The sequence below is a fragment of the Lutra lutra genome, chromosome X (assembly GCF_902655055.1).
Source record: "Lutra lutra chromosome X, mLutLut1.2, whole genome shotgun sequence".
NCBI classification, from domain to species: Eukaryota; Metazoa; Chordata; class Mammalia; order Carnivora; family Mustelidae; genus Lutra; species Lutra lutra.
The window spans coordinates 26,638,615-26,661,011 of NC_062296.1; the positions used below are offsets into that span (position 1 = coordinate 26,638,615).

Consider the following 22,397-nt stretch of genomic DNA (forward strand, 5'->3'; position numbering starts at 1 on the left):
CAGGGCAGCACGGGAATTCAAAAGGACAAAACAACTTCGCCCTAGCTCCCTGCCATACACTTTACCATTCAAACTGGAAGAATTTGGGGAATTAAAAAAAAGAAAAAGAAATGATCTTAATAATTATACCAGAACGACAGGCGCGTATTGAGTTTATCCCCAGCAGACTGTGATGTATGGTCAACCTTTCTATACGCTCCTCCTGATCAGGTTAATACCTACCTGCCTCCTTACAATCATCTTTTTTTTTCCTTTTTTTTCTTTTTCCTTACAATCATCTTACCCTGTGAAGCAGAAGCCTGTTTTCACGTACCTCAGTTATCCTGAGAGCAACAGCCGACTTCTTTGCCACAAAGAAATTCCTGCCCACATGGCATACGCCGCACTAGGGACCCCAAGGTGATTAGGTAAACTTCCCAGCCCCACCATGTGACAAGCTTAAAGTTAAAGCTTAAAACCGCTGGGCCTCACCACTGCATGCTGCTGGGTCATTCTGGTTCAAGGCCTTCAGGTCTCAGCCTGCAAATCAATCTAGTGAGCTCCTTGCTCACGTGGATGATTCTATAAAGAACACGAGGTTGGTGGCAGGGGGGCGGCTGACAGAGCCCCAATAAAGGGTTGGAAATGGAGGGAGGAGGAACACAACGAGCACCTGGCTGGCCCAGTCACAGAGCGTGCGACTCCTGATCTCGGGGTCACAGGCTCGAGCCCCAAGTTGGGTGTAGAGATTATTAAAAATAAATAAGCAAACAAAAAAAAAGATGCTCTAGGGGCACCTGGGTGGCTCAATGGGTTGAGCCTCTGCCTTCAGCTTCGGTCAGGATTTCAGGGTCCTGGGATCGAGCCCCACAGCTGGCTCTCTGCTCAGCAGGGAGCCTGCTTCCCGCCACCCACCCCCGCCCCCCGCCTGCCTCTCTGTCTACTTGTGATCTCTGTCTGTCAAATAAATAAACAAAATCTTAAAGAAAAAAAAAAGATGCTCAAAAATTTAAATAAAAATAAAATAACAAAATAAAATGAACACAGCACAGAGGAGAGCTAAAGACAAGTGGATTCCTTGTTGGCTCCATCTCTCTCTACCCCACAATCAATGAGCGTCACTTGGCCAGTTCCCATTCTGTCCCTACCCCTGAACACTCTGGGAAAGAAGTGAACTAACAGAAATCCATTTACCTTAGGAACTTGTACACATCTGTCAGTTTCTTTTCACCCCACCTTGTTTGTATCAAGGTGTCTGAATTACCATCTACCTATTGAAGAGTAAATCCATGACTCAGACTAAACCTCATAGTCCAGGAATAGGTAACAGACATGGCCGCTCTCCGGATCATAAGGACCCCGGAGCCCAGTCCTCCAGGGCCTGTCATTTGCTCTTGCCACAGCTCTTCAGTTATTCTTCCTAAAGGCAATTTTCATCAGCCAATATATGCTGTTCTGATCTGTTCCTTAGACTCAAGGGCTCCAACTATCATTTTGCTTTGGACTCTGATTATCAAGACACTACTCCTGTGTAAGTTCATGTGCCTGAGTCCTTTTTTGCTTGGTTCCTTTCCAAGAGCCCCTGTGGTCCTTTATAACAACTGTCTCCTGGCAAATCTCATAGTCCTTCCAGATGTGCCCAGACATGCCCAGTACCAAGCTTTAGCGACACTTACAATAACTCTATAAATAAAGAAGGTCAAGTTGTTATCTCCATTCTACAGTCGAGCTAACTGAGACTGAGGGTAACCTTACCAAAAGGCACACTCTTAAATACAGAGGCAGAACCACAGTCTAAGAGCACTTCATACTCACCAAGAGAGAAAGCAACAACAACAAAAAATACCAGTAAGTAAATTTCGGGAAAGAAATAATAATGTCAAGGTTCAGAAAGAGTCACCTGAAGATGTGCCCCTTTGGCATGCAGATTATTTTGACCTGAAAACAATCGAGGCCTAAAAGACTCAAGAAGAAACTGTGACCTCCCCCCAAAGCTGCCTAAAGAGAACCTGCATGGAGGCCGGCTCCAGGAAGACAGCAATCACTCAAATTAGAACAGGAAATGGGGGTTGGAGAGAGGAAGGCACCAAAGAAAACCTGCTTGTTAAAATGGTTCTCTTGGGGCGCCTGGGTGGTTCAGTGGGTTAAGCCTCTGCCTTCGTTCGGCTCAGGTCATGATCCCAGGGTCCTGGGATTGAGCCCCACATCAGCCTGCTTCCCTCTCTCTCTCTAGCTACTTGTGATCTCTGTCAAAAAAAATAAATAAAATCTTAAAATTCTTCTCTTAGGTTCCATGGTTTCTGTGTGATCTGGCAATCATTTGTTTACCAAATATTTCCAATTTTTCATCTTCGTGTGAAGGGCTTTCCTTCCCTTTGAAGCCCAGGCCCCTGTCCCCTTCTTTGTTCAGGCTGACACACGCAGGCTGCCTTAAGAATCCCGTGTTTATGTAGATTTCTGGTGGCTACAAAATTAAATCTGATTTTCTCCTGTTAATCTGTTTCATGTCAACTCGATTCTTAGAACAGCCAGGAGACTCTTGAGAGAGGAGAGGAAATCTTTCTTTCCCCCAAAGAACAAAGTCAGTAAACCAGTTGTAAACAGACCTAATCTAGATGTTCAGCGTCTCAGTGTCTTCACTGCCACCACCATGTCTAACACTTGGATGTGCCAGACATACCTGTCAGCGGTCTCTTGAGTATGTTGGCTGTAGCGGGGCCTTGTCTCTTGTTAAATACTTCCACCAAAGGTGAGGCAGGGTTTGTCAGACTATGTATCTTCCTTTAGCTTCAAACAACTCACACTGAAGGCCAGTAGTGCATTTCATGGTTGAAAATGAACCTAGAAGTGCAGCATTTAAAAGGGTCCATGAGAAACATAGCAGAGCTTGAAACCTCCAGAGTAAGGAAGGGAAGCCATATACATATTCATCTCCAAAACAGTCAAAGCCTCAAGGCCCAAGGCCCTTAGAAGAACCTGGATAAAAGTGCAACAATGATCAGTTCTGTGTTAAGGTTATCAAAGCACCACCTCTCCCAAAGTAAGCACCGGAAATCCCAGTCTCCACCTGTCTGTGCCCATGGAAACCATTGGGCCTGCAGAAATTGTCCTCATCAGAGAGTAAATGGACTCAGCATCTAGTTGCTCCTCCAAGCAGTGTGAGATCAAAATCACTGTCCTCGAGCCCTGCAACTCACTAGTGGCCCATGATTTGAACATGTGCTTCCCATAATCACTCCCTGATCCCCCAAGAAAGGAAAAAATTAAGCTTTGGATGCTCAAAGCAAGTCAAATGATGGGTCAGTCTATCTGAACAAACAGGCGGTGATTCATTGGCTGATTTGTCCTCCCAAAGCAGCAGAGGGGAAGAATTTATTGCTTATCTCAGGCATCCTTCAATCTGACCTACAAAGCAAGCAGATTTAAAGTAACCTTAGCCTGGTGCTAAGTTGTTTTTGGCCCAGTTCCAAAGCCACTTCCATTATTTGCATTTTACACACACACACACACACACACACACACACACACACACACACAGACAAGTGTCTTTACCTCACCAAGGTCATTCAATATTAAGACCATTAAATCAAATTCTCTCTAAAATGAAGCCCCATTATCAAGACTAATTAAATAATGACTAAATATGGTGCCTCTGCTTTAGAAATGCTTCTTCACCATCCAGCGGCGCTCCTTAGCAAAAAGCTGGCTGTCAATAAGGAAAAGTTATTTGCATCTTTAGGTTAAAATAAAACCCTGCCTCTCCTCCCTCAACCCCACTGTCACTTACACACCCACCCAGTACTACCATAAACTCGGGTCTAGACAAGTTTGGAAAAAGTTAGACTTAAGGTCTGGTGTTCAATTTGCTGTAGTCATTAGCCTGGGTGCTTTAAAATGCTTGTCTCTCATTTTCCAGCACTCTCTCTCTCAGCCAAAGTCAGCTCCCATTCCATAACTCCACAGGCTGCATCATTATGCATGGCTGATAGCGCTTTAGGGAGAAGGGTTGGAATGTAAACAGTTCCATCCAAGCACACATTATCAAACAGGGCAGGCGGGGTGGGCGGGTGATGTACAACCTTGGCCGTGGTGACATCGGTGTTTAAGGCGGAAACTTCTCCCACGCAATGTGGAACGAAAGGAGAAAGGAGACCAGGAACTCCACTCAATATCTCAGACAGCCAGAGCAGGTTACATTCTTCCTGCTGGCGTGGCCCAGCTAGTGTTAGATTTCAACACAATAAAAGTAACTCTCTTCGAATTTTTGAGGTCCAGGAGTGAGGCTGCTTTGTCTACCTGACACAGATACCCGTAGGACTAGACCATTCTCCTCCTGTGACTTGAGGCTCTTAATATTCTAGGACTATCCTGTGCATGGGTAGGTCTCGACATGCGTTGCCACCAATGAAGAAAACCAATGGTGCATTCTCTTGTCCAGATTTTCGATGGGATCAGAAGAAACGAGAGTAACAGGACAAAAAGACAATCAATCTCTGCTCTGCAGGGAGCCTGCCTCCACCTCTCTCTGTCTGCCTCTCTGCCTACTTGTGATCTCTGTCTGTCAAATAAATAAATAAAATCTTTAAAAAAAAAATTTAATCTCAGCCACCAACTCTCTGCTACCCTAAGATCCATGCAGTTTGAATCCTTTAATCTTTCACTATTTTATGAGTCACAATTACCCAGATAATGCCCCGTAAATAACATCCATTCCCACCTCTGTGCTTTTATTCATTCTGGTTCAGAAGTCTTCTTTTCAAAAGTCCGTCTTGCTCCTGGATTTAGTTCAGCGCACCTTCCCCGTGAAGTCTTCTCTTCCATTTTAAACTTCCAGGGTAGTTTTTCAAACTTTAGCCAGCAACAGAGTCCCCTGCAAGGCCAGTTAAAACAAAGGTTACTGGGCGCCGCCCACAGACACAGAGAGGCAGTAAATCTGGGACAAGAGGCTGAAAATTTGCATTTCTGTCAAATTCTCCAGTAATGTTAACGCTGCTGGTGGTTTGTCTTCAGTATATCTAGCACCTGATTATGTATGACCATTTACTGTTTTTTCCGTTGATTTATGAACACATTAGGTAAGACTTTCCGCTGGAAAAAAGCCAGAAAATCCAATGCAAACTGGCTTCAAACAAAAAGAGGATTTATTTTCTCACTTAACTAAATCATCCAGAGGTAAAGTTGATCCAGTAATTGGGCGAATACCTTCAAGGACTCAATTCCCTTACATCTTTCTGCTTTAGCATCCTCAGTGTGACTTTATCCTAAAACTGGATGCTATCCCGGCAATAACAGAGCTGCCAGCTACAATCGAGACCAGATTTTTGTGACTAATATCCAGAGGGATCCAGAGACCTTCTTACCAGCATTCCAAACAAGAGCACTAAAATTCACCCTGATCAGGTAGCCTGGAGCAAGTGACCTGTGACAGAGAGGGATGGATACCAATAGGCAAATGTGAACATTGTTAGGAAGAGAACGGATACCAGATCACACCTGTAAGGACCTATTTAGCAAGAGGCTTCCATTAAGGTTAAACAATAACCTTGTTTAACCCTTAAACTGTCCCTGCTCCCCTTCCCCCAGGGGATTTACTTAAAAACAAGTCCCAGAAACCAGCCCCAGGTAACAAAGCTCAAATACAAAGGTGGGTCTGGCCAGGTGGAGACATCCGATCAGTGGGGGGATGCATACTGTCTCCCTAGTTACCAAAGAGTATGGGCCCTGCCCTTTGGGAGCCTTTTGGGCGCCAATTCTAAACGAAGTGTGATAGGCTAGGTCAAATGTCTACTAGGGTAAATTGTAATTCTATTGGTCACCTAGCATGACTGTGCACCTTTCTCTGTGTGTTACAGTTTCATTGGCCACCTGTGCGTGGCCAGGCCCAACCGCATGGCCTTTGCCCTTAAAAGCTAGTCTGTGAAACAGAGAAAGGTCGCCCTCTCTGTAAGAGGCGCAGCCCTGGCCGGTCAGTTTGATTCTTGATGCTTTATATCAGTCTCCCTCCTTTAATCACGGACCCATTGTCAACAATGACATCATCTATTTTTTTTTAAAGATTTTATTTATTTATTTGACAGACAGAGATCACAAGTAGGCAGAGAGGCAGGCAGGGGGGGGGGGGGAAGCAGGCTCCCCGCATAGCAGAGAGCCCGATGTGGGGCTCGATCTCAGAACCTTGGGATCATGACCTGAGCCAAAGACAGAGGCTTTAACCCACTGAGCCACTCAGGTGCCCCTCTACTTATTTTTTTAAAGATTTTTATTTATTTGACAGAGAGAGACAGTGCGATAAGGAACATAAGCAGGGGGAGTGGGAGAGGGAGAAGCAGGCTTCCTGCTGAGCAGGGAGCCCAATGCGGGGCTCGACCCCAGGACCCCAGGATCATGACCTGAGCCGAAGGCAGAGGCTTTTAACCCACTGAGCCACCCAGGCACCCTGGATTCACTGCCTTTAAAAAAAAAAATTTCTATCAACTGACTTAAATATAGTCTCATAGACAAAATAATCACTCGACTAAATTTTGTTCCTGATCGACCAATGGTTTAAACCTCACGTAGAAACCGTTGGTAAGAAACTTATGTATTTTTCTTATACACATCTAAGAAAGCAAGGACCAGTTCAGACTTTTCTGCTACAGTGTAAAAAACTATTCTTCCTGGCATACCATGACAATATCTAACTTCCTTTAAAATGAAATTTTAACTGGTTCCTGTGTGGGTCAGTATGTGGTTAAGCGGCTGCCTCTGGCTTAGGTCATGATCCTAGAGTCCTAGGATCGAGTCCGAGTCAGCGGGGAGTCTGCTTCTTTCTTTCTCTCCTTCTACCCCTCCCCCTGCTCAGGCTTTCTTTCTCTCAAATAAATAAATAAAAAAAAATTTTTAAGTAAAAATTTAAAAATGAAATGAATTTTTATCTTAAACATTTGCTTTAAAAAAATTGTACTATTACGGGGCGCCTGGGTGGATCAGTGGGTTAAAGCCTCTGCCTTCGGCTCAGGTCATGATCCCAGGGTCCTGGGATTGAGCCCCGCATCGGGATCTCTGCTCGGCAGGGAGCCTGCTTCCTCCTCTCTCTCTCTCTGCCTGCCTCTCTGCTTACTTGTAATCTCTGTCTGTCAAATAAATAAATAAAATCTTTAAAAAAAAAAAATTGTACTATTACTTCAACCAAAGTTCTAGGGGTCTAACCATTAGGACAGCTCTTACTGTCATGCACTATTGGAATGTGGGAAAGCTCTATTTTAGGGGCATCTAGGTGACTCTGTTGGTTAGTTATCTGACTCTTGATCTCAGCTCAGGTCTTGATCTCAGGGTTGTGAGTTTAAGCCCAGGACTGGCTTCATTCTGGGCGAGGTGCTATGTTTTAAAAAAAAAAGTCTCTATTTTATATATTGAACTAAAAATCAGTTTCCTTATAACCTCTACTAAATGTTCTTAATTCTATCAAGGGCTGTACCAGCCAAGTCTTAAGGCACTGCCCATATCTTGGGATTTTGAATATAGGTGTCATTTATATAGGGAACCTTTGAATATAGGTGTCTTACATGCTGACAATAAATAAGACCATTTTTTATATGCTACTTCAAATAAAAACCAATTTAGGAAAACAGGGTAAGCTACTGGATTAGTTTCCTAAGCTGCCATAACAAAATACCACAAACTGGGTGGCTTAAAACAACAGAAATTCATTGTCTCACAGTTCCAGAGGCTGAGCATCCAAAATCAGGGCCAGGACCTTTCTGAAGGCTCTAGGGAAGAATCTTACCTTGCCTCTTCCTAGCTGCTGGTGGTTGGCATCACTCCATTCTCTGCCTCTATGATCATATGGCCTCTTCCCCTTGTGTTTCTCTTCTGTGACTCTATGTCAAAATCCCTCTCTCCTTTCCCTTATAAAGATAACAGTCACTGGATTTAAGGCCCACCCTAATGCACTAGGACCTCAGCCTAACTGCATTATATCTATTAAGTCCCTATTCCTAATAAGATCACAGTCACAGGTACCAGGAATTAGGACTTGATCTTTTTTTGTGGGAGCACAATTCAACCCACTACTGCTGTGTAGGGCACCAATCATCTCAAAAATTATATAAGTCAGTGTGCTTAAAATATTTCACAGCTTTTTCTAAAGAAATTATGTGAGAGGCACCTGGGTGGCTCAGCCAGTCAAGCATCCGACTCTTGGTTTTGGCTCAGGTCATGATCTCCAGATCATGAGATCAAGTCCCGCATCAGGTTCCATGCTCGGCACAGAGTCGGCTTGCCCCTTTCCCTCTGCTCCTCCCCCAAGCTGATGCTCACACACTCTCTCTCTCTCTCTCAAATAAATAAATAAATAAATAATCTTAAAAAAAAAAAAAAGAAATCATGTGAGTAGAAGGTAAAATTAGGTTACATAAATATACCAAAAAAACAAAAATAAAAAGCAAAGGGGAAAACCCAATTTGCCAGTAAAAATTGCTCAAATAGTAATGAACCCTGACTGAGTGCTTACTACATGCCACCTCTATGTTGAGCTCTTTACATACATTGGCCCATGCGTTCCTCACAAGAACCATGGAAGGTAGATGTTGTAGACAGAATAGTATAATAATGTAATCTTCCCTCCCACCCAAAAGAAGTCCACATCCGAATCCCCAAGACCTGTGAATATGTTCCTTTGCAAGGCAAAGAGACGTGTGCAGAAGTGATTAAAATTATAGGCCTCAAAATGGGGAGATTGTCCTGGATCATTTGAGTGGGCAAAATCTAACCACACAAGCCCTTTAAAGTGGAAAACTTTTTTGAATCTCGAGTAAGAGAGAAAAGAGGGAGACAAATGCACAAACAAAGAATGATGTGATGGAAAATGAGACAAGATTTGAAGAGTGAGGAGTCAACACACCACTGCTGGTTTTGAAGATGGAGGAGGGGGTTCAGGAGCCAAACAATACAGGTTGACCTCTAGGAGCTGGGATTTGCCCGCCGGCAACAGCCAACAAGAAAACAGGGATCTTAGGCCAACAACTGCAAGGAACTGAATTCTGCCAACAGTCTGAAACAGTAAGAAAATGGAATCTCCCCTAGAGCTTCCAGAAAGGAGCATGGACCTACTAAAAGCTTGATTTTAGTATAGTGAGAGCCTTGTCAGGCTTCTGACCTACAAAACTGAATGATCATAAATTTGTGTTATTTTAAGGCACTAAGATTGTGGCGATTTGTTATGGCAGCAATAAAAAACTAACACATTAGGTGGAACCTGCTTAAGATTCTCTCTCTCCCCTCTGCCCTCCCCCATTCGTGGTCTTTCTCTCTCTCTCTCTCTCTAAAAAAAAAGTAAGTCAATCTTTAAAAAAACTAAGCATGCTTGTCAGCAGAGGCCATCCTTTTTATCACAGAGCTATACTGCCCATCCCAAGAAATGGTAAGTTTCTAAAGAAGTTAGTTTTAAAAGTAAAGGGAACAAAAATTATGTTAACCCTGTGCCTCATCTCACAGAGTACCAACAGTGATGCCTGCAAATTTAGGAAGGCAGCTTTTTTGGTCTTTGACCTCAAAGCAGGGTTGACTTTTAGAAAAAATGTGATGTGAGCAAATGTGTATTTGTAAACCTTATTTTCTCCCCTTCTTTTTCCTCAGAAATCCCTTCATCCCTCTAATATCTCATCAACCTAAAATATCTTTTTTTTTTAAGATTTTATTTATTTATTTGACAGAGAGCGAGATCACAAGTACGCAGAGAGGCAGGCAGAGAGAGAGGGGGAAGCAGGCTCCCCGCTGAGCAGAGAGCCCGATGCGGGGCTCGATCCCAGGACCCTGAGATCATGACCTGAGCCGAAGGCAGAGGCTTAACCCACTGAGCCACCCGGGCGCCCCCAACCTAAAATATCTTGACAAAGCAAATGGCCAAGAACAAACCAAGATGATCCTGAAAGATAATTTGGAGAGACTTACTCCCCTCTCCAAAACCTTAAAACGTTATAAAGCCACAGGAATTAAGATGGGATAGGAAAATAGACCAACAGAATAACATAAAGAATCCAGAAACAGACATATCTATGAAAATATGACATATGACAGAGTTAGCCATTGCAGATCAGAAGGAAAAGAATGTGTTATTTAACACGTGGTTCTAGGATAATTGACTCTTAACCTTAAAACATAAAACTGTCAGTTATTTTGCCAGAAAATGGTTTTATTCAGGAATAGCAGAGAATTGTAATTTGGGACACACAAGCTAAGACAAAACCTTAGGGACGTCCAGAGAACAAAGGAGAGCAAGAGTCTATCTATCTATTTATTTATAAGAATCTCTACCCCCAACATGGGGGTTCAAACTCATGACCCCAAGATCAAGAGCTGCACACTTCACTGACTGAGCCAGCCAGGAGCCCCAAAAAAGAGCAACATTCTTTTATAGAGGAAAGAGGGGTGTTGTGAGTCGCTCCAATGAACAAAAAGTCCATTGAAGTAAACCGGGAGTTGGAAGTATAATGGTTTTTCGTTGGTTAAGTTGTGAGAGTTTCTCATTGACTGGGCTGCAGCCAAGGCAGGAGAAAAATCTTTCATCATCCTGCTGGAGTAGTAACATACTATACAGGATTCTTCCTGTCAGGAATATGAGGTATATCTCTTCCTGTTGACTCCGCAAAGGGCTGTAAAAAGTGTTACATTGTGGGATGCTTGGATGGTTCGGTCTGTTATGCAGCTGCCTTTGGTTCGGGTCACGATCTCAGGGTCCTGGGATTGAACCCTGCCTCCGGCTCCTTGCTCAGCAGGAAGCCTGCTTTTCCCTCTGCCTGCTGCTTCCCCTTCTCCTTCTCTCTCTCTCTCTGACAAATAAAATCTTTAAAACAAAACAAAAAAAAAGGAAGTGTTACACTGTGAGAGTTCTGCCTCCTGGCATCCCAACTGCCTTTTATTTATTATTTATTTATTATTAAGGATTTTACTTATTTATTTGAGAGAGAGAGAGAGAGAGAACGAGCAGTGGGGAGGGACAGAGGGAGAGAAAGATGCAGACTCCCCACCGAGCAGGAAGCCCAATGTGGGGCTCCATCCCAGGATCCAAAGATCATGACCTTAGCCAAAGGCAGACCCTCATCTGACTGAGCCAGCCAGGTGTCCCCCAACTCCATTTAAGTCAGTTTCACATGACTTTTTATATGGGGGGGGAAACACCCCACATCCTGACATTATAATATACAAAATCAACTGCAATTCAATTAAAGATGACTCCATTCGAAAGACCAAACAAAACAAAAATTGCAAGGAAAAATACCTTTTATGACCTCAAGTTAGGGAAAACATTTTAAGCATTTTAGAAAAGCACTAATCATAAAGAAAAAGACTAATAAGCCTAATAAATCAAAATTGAGACTTCTGGGGCATCTGGCTGGCTTAGTCAGAAGAGCATATGACTCTTGATCTTGGGGTGGTGAATTCAAGCCCCACATTGGGTGTAGAAATTACTTAAATAAATAAAAAGTATTTTTTTAAAAATTGAGAACTTTTATTACCACATCACAAAGAAATGAAAAGGCAACTTACAAAGTTAGAGAAGACAACTGCAAGTCACATAACAGGCAAAGAATTAGTATCCTACAAATCAATAAAGAAAAATACAAATTGTTCAATAGTGGTCCAATGATACAAAGAGATACCTGACAAAAGAGGAATTATAAACATTAAAAAAAAAAAAAACGTGAAAAACTTCTCAAACGCACTTAATCAGAGAAACACAACACGAAAACATAAATTTGGGGGCACTGGGCTGGCTCAGTTGGTGGAGCCTGAAACTCCTGATCTTGGGGTTGTGAGTTCAAGCCCCATACTGGATGTAGAGATTACTTAAAATAAAATCTTTAAAATAAATATATAAATAAATAACTTTTAAGAATTCTTTTTTTAAAAATACCCATAGGTGGGCACCTGGGTGGCTCAGTGGGTTAAAGCCTCTGCCTTCAGCTCTGGTCGTGATCTCAGGGTCCTGGGATCAAGCCCTGCATCAGGCTCTCTGCTCGGCAGGGAGCCTGCTTCCCCCTCTGCCTCTGCCTGCCTCTCTGCCTGCTTGTGATCTCTGCCTGTCAAATAAATAAATATTTAAAATCTTAAAAAAAAAAAAAAAAAAAAAAAAAAACCCATAGGGAGCCTGGGTGGCTCAGTTGGTTAAGTGACTGCCTTTGGCTCAGGTCATGATCCCAGAGTCCTGGGATCAAGTGCCACATCAGGCTCCCAGCTTTGCAGGGTGTCTGCTTCTCCCTCTAACCTTCTCCCCTCTCATGCTCTCTCTCACACTCTCTCTCTCTCTAAGTAAATAAAATCTTAAAAAAAAAAAAATCAAAAACCCATAAATTGGAGTGCCTGGGTGGCTCAGTCAGTTAAGCCTCTGCCCTCGGCTCAGGTCATGATCTCAGGGTCCTGGGATCAAGCCCCACATCGGGCTCCCTGTTCAGTGCGGAGTCTGTTTCTCTCTCTCCCTCTCCCCCCACCACCCTGCTCTCTCTCTCACTCATGCTCTCTCTGAAATAAAACAAATCTTACATAAATAAACCCATAAATTTTACAAACACCAAAAAAAAATTTTTTTTACAACCACCAAATTTATAATAAATTAAGAGTCTGTTAATAACAAGTACTCGTGAAGATGAAAAACAAAACTTTTATAACCCACTGATAAATTAGTATGAACACTTTGGAAAAGCTGAATATGCTCATTTTCTATGATCTAGTACATCAATCCTATATACATCCCCTAGAGAAATTCTGTAACATGTACAAGGGGCATGTACGAGAATACTTCAAAGAAGCACTTAGAATTGCAAAACATAAGAACAACCCAAAGATTCATCAGGAGGGGAATACTTAAATTATAATACAGACAATGGAATACAGTACTGAATAAATATTTTATAATGAATAAAATATATGCATTAATATCAAAGTATCTCGGAAATATAATGTTAAGGGAATAAAGACAGTCACAGTGTTATTCCATACTTACAAAGTGAAAAGATGCAAAAGTAACTAATATTTTTATAAAGACATATACATACATGATTTTTTTTAAGTGAAAGCAGCAAGAAAATGACAAATACACAATTCAGTAGAGTGCTATCCTCCTGTGAGGATGATAATGAGTGAGGAATACAGCGGGATTTTCAAATGCACTGATAATACATTATTTTTTAATCTAGATGATAAATATATGAACGCTCATCTATTTTATATACCAGCTTAGAAATTGTATGTTTGAGGAGTAGTATTCACACTGTGTTCCTCTGAGTGTGTGAGAGGGATGCCAGAGCTGGACGGTGTTAAGTAGGTTAGACTCTGGGCTCCTCAACTCCAGCTTCACTCAGAGCAGCTGTACCCTTCTGATTACAGAGAAGGCTTGAAAAACTACGTCTTTTTTTCCAACAGGATTATTTTGCACAAAGAAGGGCACATACTGAGTCACAAGGTCCCCTTGCACACTTACTGTAAGGGCCTATTTAGCCAGAGGGATTCCATCTTGGGTTAAACAGTGATTTTGTTGTTTATGCAGTAAAACTTAAACTGACCCTTCCCCCCCTTCAGGGACTTACTTAAAAACAAGTCCCGGAAACCAGTCCCAGGTAACAAAGCCCAAATACAAGAGTGGGTCAGGCCAGGTGGAGACATCCAATCAGTTGGGGGGGGGCACATACTGTCTCCCTAGCTACCGAGGAGTATGGGCCCCACCTTTTGGGCACCAATTCTGACCAAAGTGATAGGCTAGTTCAAATGTCTACTATAGGGTAAATTGTAATTCAAATGGTCACTTATGTGTGACCTAGCATGACTGTGCAGCTTTCTGTGTGTTACAATCTCATTGGCCACCTGTGCGTGGCCAGGCCCAACCACATGGCCTTTGCCTTTAAAGGCTAGTCTGTGGGGGCAGAGAGGGGTCGCCCTCTCTGTAAGAGGTGCGGCCCTGAATTTTCGGTTTGATTCTCGATGCTTGGCACGGAAATAAAGCTTTGCTTGACCTTCGCTTTGTATCAGTCTCGCTCCTTTAATCACGGACCCATTATTGGGGGACCTTTTAATTACGGATCTGTATTTAGCCGAAGCCCAAAGAAACCAAAAGCTTAAGGTCAGTAACAATTGCCCACAGGTGATGAATTCAAAATAAAGACAAAACAGTCATGAAGTGATATCATAGGTCAAGAGGAGAAAAACGGGCACCTACTTAGATGCCACTTTTCAGGAATTCATCCGTAATGGAGTGGATAAAGAGGGTTCCTTCTTTCAACCACCTGCAAGATTCATCATCGTTTCCAACGTGAAAAGGGGGGCTTGTCTCTTATTCTTTCTAACCCTACTCTGTTGCTCATTCACTCTCCTGCTCACCTTCTCTGATAAAATGTTCCATGTGGCTATATATTTTTTTCTTCTACAAAGTGTGTCAGCAAATGTGAAAATTTGTCAACTCCCCATTATTTCCATTTCTCCAAATCCCCAGCATCAATCACGGAGCATAATTGCAAAAAATATTCTGATTTACCTATATGCTTCAGCAATTCCAGTATCTAAATGGAGACCATCAAAAAATGTTTTTATGGCTTTTTATTTTTCTTTTCTCTGCAGTATTTTGAAGCTGCTGCAACATCCCTGCTGACTCTTTTTGTTTGGCAAAGGTCAGCTTTGACTATGCGCTGGCGTTTCAGTGGAGAATGGGTAATCTGCTTAATGAGGGCAATCTCCTGCTCTGACCTACCCTTTAATTATTTTTTTAATCGCATATTTGGCATATTTGGTCATCATAGTTCATTACTTCCTTTGCAAAGTTGTCTTGTAATGAAAATGAGTGCACTTATTCTGGACGGTGTGGAATGAAGCTATCACAGTGACGGTGAGCCTCACTTTACAGTAGACCTAAGTTCCCAAAATGTGAATACTAATGGCATTGCTGTAAATCCAGCCTTATCTTTCCATAAACGAATGATCTTATGTTTCATCTTCATCTTTGAGTGATCACTGATTTGCTCTTGAATTTTTTATTTTACTTAGGTCTCTCCTCCAAGTTGTTAATGTTCTATAAATGCACATCAAATATGCCAGGAGGATGTAATATTTAAAGAACTGAAATTAGAAATCCGGGGAAGACATTTTATAATGTGACTCATCATCTTCCTAATTTGTTGGGACTTTCAACCTTTAACTTTTATTCATAGATATTCTTATATACAAATATTATTATACAGGATTCTGTATAAAAAGTATTTTTAAGTCCTACCGGATGGCCTTTTCCTCAGTAAAGGAGCTACTGTGGGCAGTGTAGCACAAAGTAGTGTGCCAACACTGAGTGGAGATATACTAGTGTGCTACATGCAACCTTTGGTACATATCCTGCACACCTTCCTGGGGTATCACAATCACTCAAAGACTGACTTTAGGGGCGCCTGGGTGGCTCAGTGGGTTGAGCTGCTGCCTTCGGCTCAGGTCATGATCTCGGGGTCCTGGGATCGAGTCCCGCGTCGGGCTCTCTGCTCAGCGGGGTGCCTGCTTCCCTCTCTCTCTCTCTCTCTCTCTCTCTGTCTGCCTCTCCGTCTGCTTGTGGTCTCTCTCTGTCAAATAAATAAATTTTAAAAATCTTAAAAAAAAAAAGACTGACTTTAGGGGCAGGGAGAAAGTCACATAATTTAATTAAGTAATTAAAAGCAGTATTTTTTTAATTAAAATGAACCAACTTCTAAAATAAAATAAAACAAAATACAATAAACCAACATTTTATTTTTTTTGTTGTTAAAGATTTTTATTTATTTATTTGACAGAGATTACAAGTAGACAGAGAGGCAGGCAGAGAGGGAGGAAGGGACGCAGACTCCCTGCTAAGCAGAGAGCCCAATGCGGGGTGATCCCAGGACCCTGGGATCATGACCTGAGCCAAAGGTAGAGGCTTTAACCCACTGAGCCACCCAGACACCCCTAAACCAACATTTTAAAACAAGTTATCTTCATGTAATTGTAAGGTAAAGTACAACTATTCAAAGAAATATCTTGCTTTCAGAGGTACCTAGAACTGTGTCCCCTCACTCTCACAGTTAAATTTACTTGTCTCTACTATCAGGGTTACTTTGGCAGAAAAGTTTGAGAAGCCAGAGCTACAGCATCCTGACAAGAAGATATCCAGTCTCTATTTGAACATTTCATATAATGGATGGGCTTTTACCCAAAAAAGGACACATTTTAGGCTTCCTCAGGTATATGCCTTCAGGTATTACTGCGCCTGCCCGTTCTCTCCTCCTCCCCCTCTCCCCCCCCCCCCCCCCGCCCCCCACCTGGTCACCTTCCCTGCCACCCTTCCTCCCCCACTCACCACCCCCCTGCCTCCTCGCCCCCCCTCTTGCAGATTAGTCTCTTTCTCCAGTCAAAGACTACTTTTTCTTGTAGCATTAAAAAAAAGCAGTCTAACCAAACTCCACTCTGAAACACTTCCTGTTTTTCCTGCCCAACTCCATCACCGGAATGGGGATATGTAAGAAGAGGTCAAAGTTGGGGCAACCCACTTGCCCTTCCGCCTCACTGGTTCAAGAGGGTAGGGCGCATGCGCCCCTTGGGTCAGTGGGTTTGACTTCCGTTCCCATCGTGCTCTGAAAGTCGAATCATGGAGCGCGCTGAAGAACTCAATGCTAGTGAGGAAGAACGGTACAACTTTAATAGGGACGAATCGTTTAGAAATGAGCAAAGGTCTAGTGAAGATATTTTCTGGGACTTTCAGATAAACATCTTGGGTGAAAAGGATAACACCCCGGTTCATTTCTGTGACAAATGCGAATTGCCCATTAAAATCTATGGGCGGATGATTCCGTGTAAGCATGCTTTTTGCTATGCCTGTGCTATTTTACATGAAAAAGGAGGCGATAAGATATGTCCAGGCTGTAGTAAATATGTTCACCGAATTGAGGAGCATGGACAAGGTTCTCTATTCATGTGCAGCACTGTTCAGGGATGCAAGAGAACGTACTTGTCTCAACGAGATTTAGATGCTCATATCAGCCACCGCCACATGAGCTCCAGAGACCCTGCTGCCCGTCCTTAACTTGAAAATGTTCATCCTACGTATTGCTGCAGCGCCACATGAAATCTCTGATTGTTATATAAGACAAGCATCATATGAACCGTATTCCAACAAGGCAGCGTTTTATACCACCACTTCCTTTCCAACATGTACTGCGCAAGCCATAAGAAGATATTTATGCTCCTCCAGCGGAGTTCGTCGTACACAGCTTCACCTCAACTTCCTTCAGCGAGTCAGGAAACCTCTGTATTTCAACAAGAAAACATAGCAACTTAATGACTCAGATTCTGGTGCTTGAGAACCATTACCTCCTGTCTCTACACCTGAGCTCACCATCATCCTGAATATCAGCGTCAACCAGTGGTATTGAACTCTCGTCATATTATACCTCCAGAGAAACGTTTTGTACTGTACTCTCACCTCCACCACCAGTGAGCCATCGAATACCTCATCAAATACCACCTGAAGCCAAGCTTCAGGTCTACCAGTGACTTCTTCTCCAGCGCCTTCTCCACAGACATATTATTGCTCAGATTCTACCTTATATGAAATATTTGCCTCCAGGACCTGTACCACTTCAAACAGGATAGTTCACTTGTAAGTGCACACCCTTCTCACCATTGTAATTCACACTCTCTACTCCAGTTCACTGAAAGTCAAGGAACTCAGAGTCCTCTGTTTATAAAACTAGGGGAAGGGGACATGAGTATACGGCCTGCAGACAGAGAGCCAAGGCTTCCTTCATGAGTGTAGGGTCTATCTTCTCAAACCCTACTTTCTGGACTGTATCATCCAGATCAGACAAGATACACGTGATATTACCAACCGCAATAGTATTTTGAACAGAAGATATGATGAGAAAAAAAAAACTTAAGTATCATCAACCTTCTAATTAAGCTTTGACCATTTGGGGCGGGAAAGCCCCTCTTACAGAGGTAGCTATAAAACATTTAAAGTCTTGTCTCTTAAAATGGTTATAAAACCTTGATCTTAGGAATGTTTTCAGGTATTTTACAATTGTGCAGAAAAACGGCTCGGTTGAGCATAGCTATGCTTTAACTACTTTGCTCCTCTACTGTGGTAAATTGACCCAGAAGCAACCATTTGCAATATTATTTCCTGAAAAAGAAAATGGTGTTCTACTTTCAGAAGTATTGTTTTGGTTAAACATGCTTAGTTTTTTTTTGTTTTTGTTTTTAAGATTTTATTTATTTATTTGAGAGAGAGAGAATGAGAGAGAAAAAGCATGAGAGGAGAGAGGGCAGTGGGAGAAGCAGACACCCTGGTGAGTAGGGAGTCTGATGTGGGACTCGATCCCGGGACTCCAGGATCATGACCTGAGCCAAAGGCAGTTGCTTAGCCAACTGAGCCACCCAGGCACCCAAACATGCTTATTCTTTTTGTTTGTTTTAAAGATTTTATTTACTTATTTGAGAGAGACAGTGAGGGAGAGAGAGAACATGAGGAGGGGGAGAGGAGAAGCAGACTCCTTTGTTGAGTAGGGAGCCCAATGTGGGGCTCCATCCCAGGACTCTGGGATCATGACCTGGGCCGAAGGCAGATGCTTAAACGACTGAGCCACCCAGGTGCCCCAAACATGCTTAGTTTTTCTTGTGATATAGTTTGTTAACTGAGGTAAAATGAGTAAATTTCAATTTGGTTATAAAAAAAATAATGTCTTTATACACAAATCTATTTCTCTATAACTTCTAATCTTGTTTCTAGGCCCAAATTACTTTTTCTTTTTAAGTAGGCTCCACGGTGGAGCCCAGTGTGAGGCTTGAACTCACAACCCTGAGATCAAGACCTGAGCTGAGATCAAGAGGCAAACACTCAACCGACTGAATCAGCCAGGGGCCCCCCATATTGCTTTTTTTTTTTTTAATGTAGCTGAGGCTTCGTGACCCCAACTATCTGCAGGCTGGATTCTAGAAGCCATACAAACCTAAAGTATCTGAGTAGCTCTAGCCCTAATCTGTCAAAACCAGCATCAGATCCTTCTGATGTACTATTTGTTGGATTATTGAATTTAAATTAAAAAATGAAAAAATAAAATAAAATATAACTTTAACAATAAAAAAATCTATTCACTGATACTAAAAAAAAGATAAACTGAGGAGGGGTGTCTTGCTGACTCAATGGGAAGATCGTGGGACTCTTAATCTTGGGGTCATGAGTTTGAGCCCCACATTGGATGTAGAGATTACTAAAAAAAAAAAAAAAAAAAACTTAAAAAATATAAACTGAGGCATATTAGACATTTTAAGAGTTTATTTGAGCAAAAATCAAATTTGAATCATGCAGTATCCAATTTTGCAGATAGAAATTGCTCTGATGGGCTATATAAAATGAAAGATTTATATAGGTAGACGGGAAGGGGGACAGGGAAGTTATACTAGGCCAAAAAGCAGACTGGTTATTGCAGGGTTATTTTCCTTTAGGGGATGGCAGAAATCTATCAGGCAGATTTCTTAACTAGGACTGGTCAGGTGATTACTGATTGACTGGTTTAAGATGACATTTCAGAGAGAACTAAAACTACAATTAAGTTATGTCTGGATTTGGTCACATGGGGCTTAGCCTAAGTGACTCCATTTTGTTGTCTTGTTTTTACACCTGAGAGCCAGAGCTCACCTCATACTCTAGATCCAGCTACTAAGGACTTTTCTTCTTCCTGTGTATGAGACCTTATCTGGGTAATTTATTAGGTAGTATAGGGCCCTCTAGGATCGTGACCTTGACTGTTCTTTGCCAGCATAGGGGTAAATCTAAAAAAAAAATCACTTAAAAAAAATTCCCTAGAGCAAAAAGTAGAGAACTTTCCTCCTCCCCCCCCCCCGCCGCCTCCACTTTTCTCTTAAAATTTCCTCAGAAAATGAGATTATAATTGCTAGCTCAGCCTCTTTAAAATGCATGTAAATGTTTTTCAAAGCTAAATAAGCCTCTTCCAGTTTTGCATACCAGGAATGTCATTGCTGAGGACCAAGGAGCCATCTCTTTGAATATGAACTCCAACATGGGTTAACGTGTAGGTGTAGGGAAAAGGGTAGGAGGGTTTTTGGTCTATACAGTCTCTTTAGTAGATCGCCTGTCATTGCACACTGCAGTCTCATTTAAAGCTTATTCAGTAACAAAACCATTTCATTCTTGTCTATGTTTTATGAAGAAGTTTTAGTGGCTTCGCAAGAAATTTTATATTTAATTATAGTTTCCCAATGATTTGGCAGTAAGGATTTATCTGGCAATTCCTGAATTGGGTGGATCAGCTGAAAAGTCTTGCAGACACACAACATTCAGGTAAGAAACCCTGAATTAAGAAAAGTCTGCTTTCTTGCTCTCCACTATTTTGGAATACCAGCCAGATGAACTACCCTCTCCCAATTCAAGACTTTATTATTGAGTAAGCATAGGTGATACCAGCTCTAAAATCCTCATCAGGATCATTATTAACATTGATGGTAGAAAAATTGTAGAAAGCCAGAAACGTTGCCTGCAGGGCTTTTTCTTAAATTGTTAGTATCTCTCTGTCACATTTGGAATGGGCATATCTATAAGGACCCAGTCTTATGGTGGCGAGGACTGTTTCTTTGATTTGGACAAATGAACATATTTGAAGGGGTTCTTAGACGTGCCTCATTCGAAGCATATGAATTAGTGGCATTTACTGGATGACTGTCCTTCTAAGGAGAATGTAAAAAGTGATTTGATAAGCAGAAAGACTGAGAACAATGGGAGGGCAAATGGAAAAACTAAAGCACTTTCTTGTCCATAGAGCCACCCTCATTTCTTTGCAGTACCAGTTCTCTCTGCATCTCAATCTTTCCCTATATCAAATCGACTCCTGAGAAGAAAGAAGCAGCAATCTTTCACATGGTGGTTCCCTTCGTGAGTAGATTTCCCTGCAAGGAAAGACAAGGACACAAATTCTCTAGCTGGTAACTGATTATCTGCCCTGTTGGGGGGGGCCCATGTTTGTATGCCTGGCGTCCTAGCGTGATTCCACTTCATGTCTCAGCCCTGAAATCCACTTTCTTTTTTTTTTTTTTAAGATTTTATTTATTTATTTGACAGAGATCACAAGTAGGCAGAGAGCAGGCAGAGAGAGAGTGGGGGAAGCAGGCTCCCCGCTGACCAGAGATCCAAGGACCCCGAGATCCCGACCTGAGCCAAAGGCAGAGGCTTACCCCACTGAGCCACCCAGACGCCCCCTGAAATCCACTTTTAAGAGTTCCTTAGGAAACACAAAACATGTAACTAGGAGAGCAAACATGAAAAAGAAATGTGATCAAGAAAAAATCAGGACTTTGGATAAAAGATTATGTCTCTATACAAAGGCAACAGCTTAGAGTGGCTGCATTGGCCACATGGAAAGACAAAAATCATGTTAGGCCTGATAAATATCAACATGAGAAAAGAAACCAAAGTGCTGTATAATCCTACATTTTTCTCTCAATAGGCATACCTCCTTTTATTGTGCTTTTACTTCGCTGTGTTCCACAGATACTGAATATTTTACAAATTGAAGGTTTGCGGCATCCCTGCGTTGAGGAAGTCTATTGGCATCGTTTTCCCAGCAGCATTTGCTGGCTTTGTGTGTCTCTGTCACATTTTGGTAATTCTCATGACAACGAAAACTTTAAAATACTGTACCTTTTATGGTGAGCTGTGATCAGAGATTTCAACTCACTAAAAGCTCAGATAATGGTTAGTATTTTTAACAATAAAGTATTTTAAAATTAAGGTATGCACATGGTTTTTTTTTTTTTAAAGATTTTATTTATTTGACAAAGATCACAAGTAGGCAGAGAGGCAGGCAGAGAGAGAGGAGGAGGCAGGCTCCCCGCTGAGCAGAGAGGCCGATGCGGGGCTCGATCCCAGGACCCTGGGATCATGACCCGAGCCGAAGGCAGAGGCTTAACCCACTGAGCCACCCAGGAGCCCCTGCACGTGGTTTTTTTAAACACAATGCTATTGTGTACTTAATAGACTACAGTATATTGTAAACATAACTTTTATATGTACCAGGAAACCAAAAACATAGTTGACTCATTTTATTGTGATATTTGCTTTATTCCAGTGGTCTGAACCGAACCCATAATATCCCCAAGGCCTGTATAAGGAAAACCTGCCCTTCCTATTCGGAAAACCTGTGCAGCTGAGGCCGTGGAGAGGCTATTCGGGCCTCGAAGGTAACCCACTTGCTTTTCTCACCAGATGATGTTAGTCCCCCCCGCCCCCTTTTTTTTTTTAAGATTTTATTTTTGAGGCACCTGGGTGGCTCAGTCGGTTAAGAATCTGACTCGTTTCGGCTCAGGTCATGATCTCAGGGTCCACACTAGGCATGGAGCCTGCTTAAGATTCTCTCTCTCCCTCTCCCCCACCCACCCCCACACATTCT

At 42.3% G+C, this 22,397-nt stretch overlaps 1 pseudogene; it reads left to right on the forward strand.

Moving 5' to 3' along the window:
* Positions 1–16,585: 16,585 nt before the first annotated feature.
* On the forward strand, positions 16,586–22,177 carry LOC125091437 (E3 ubiquitin-protein ligase Hakai-like; annotated as a pseudogene).
* The last annotated feature ends 220 nt before the right edge of the window (positions 22,178–22,397 follow it).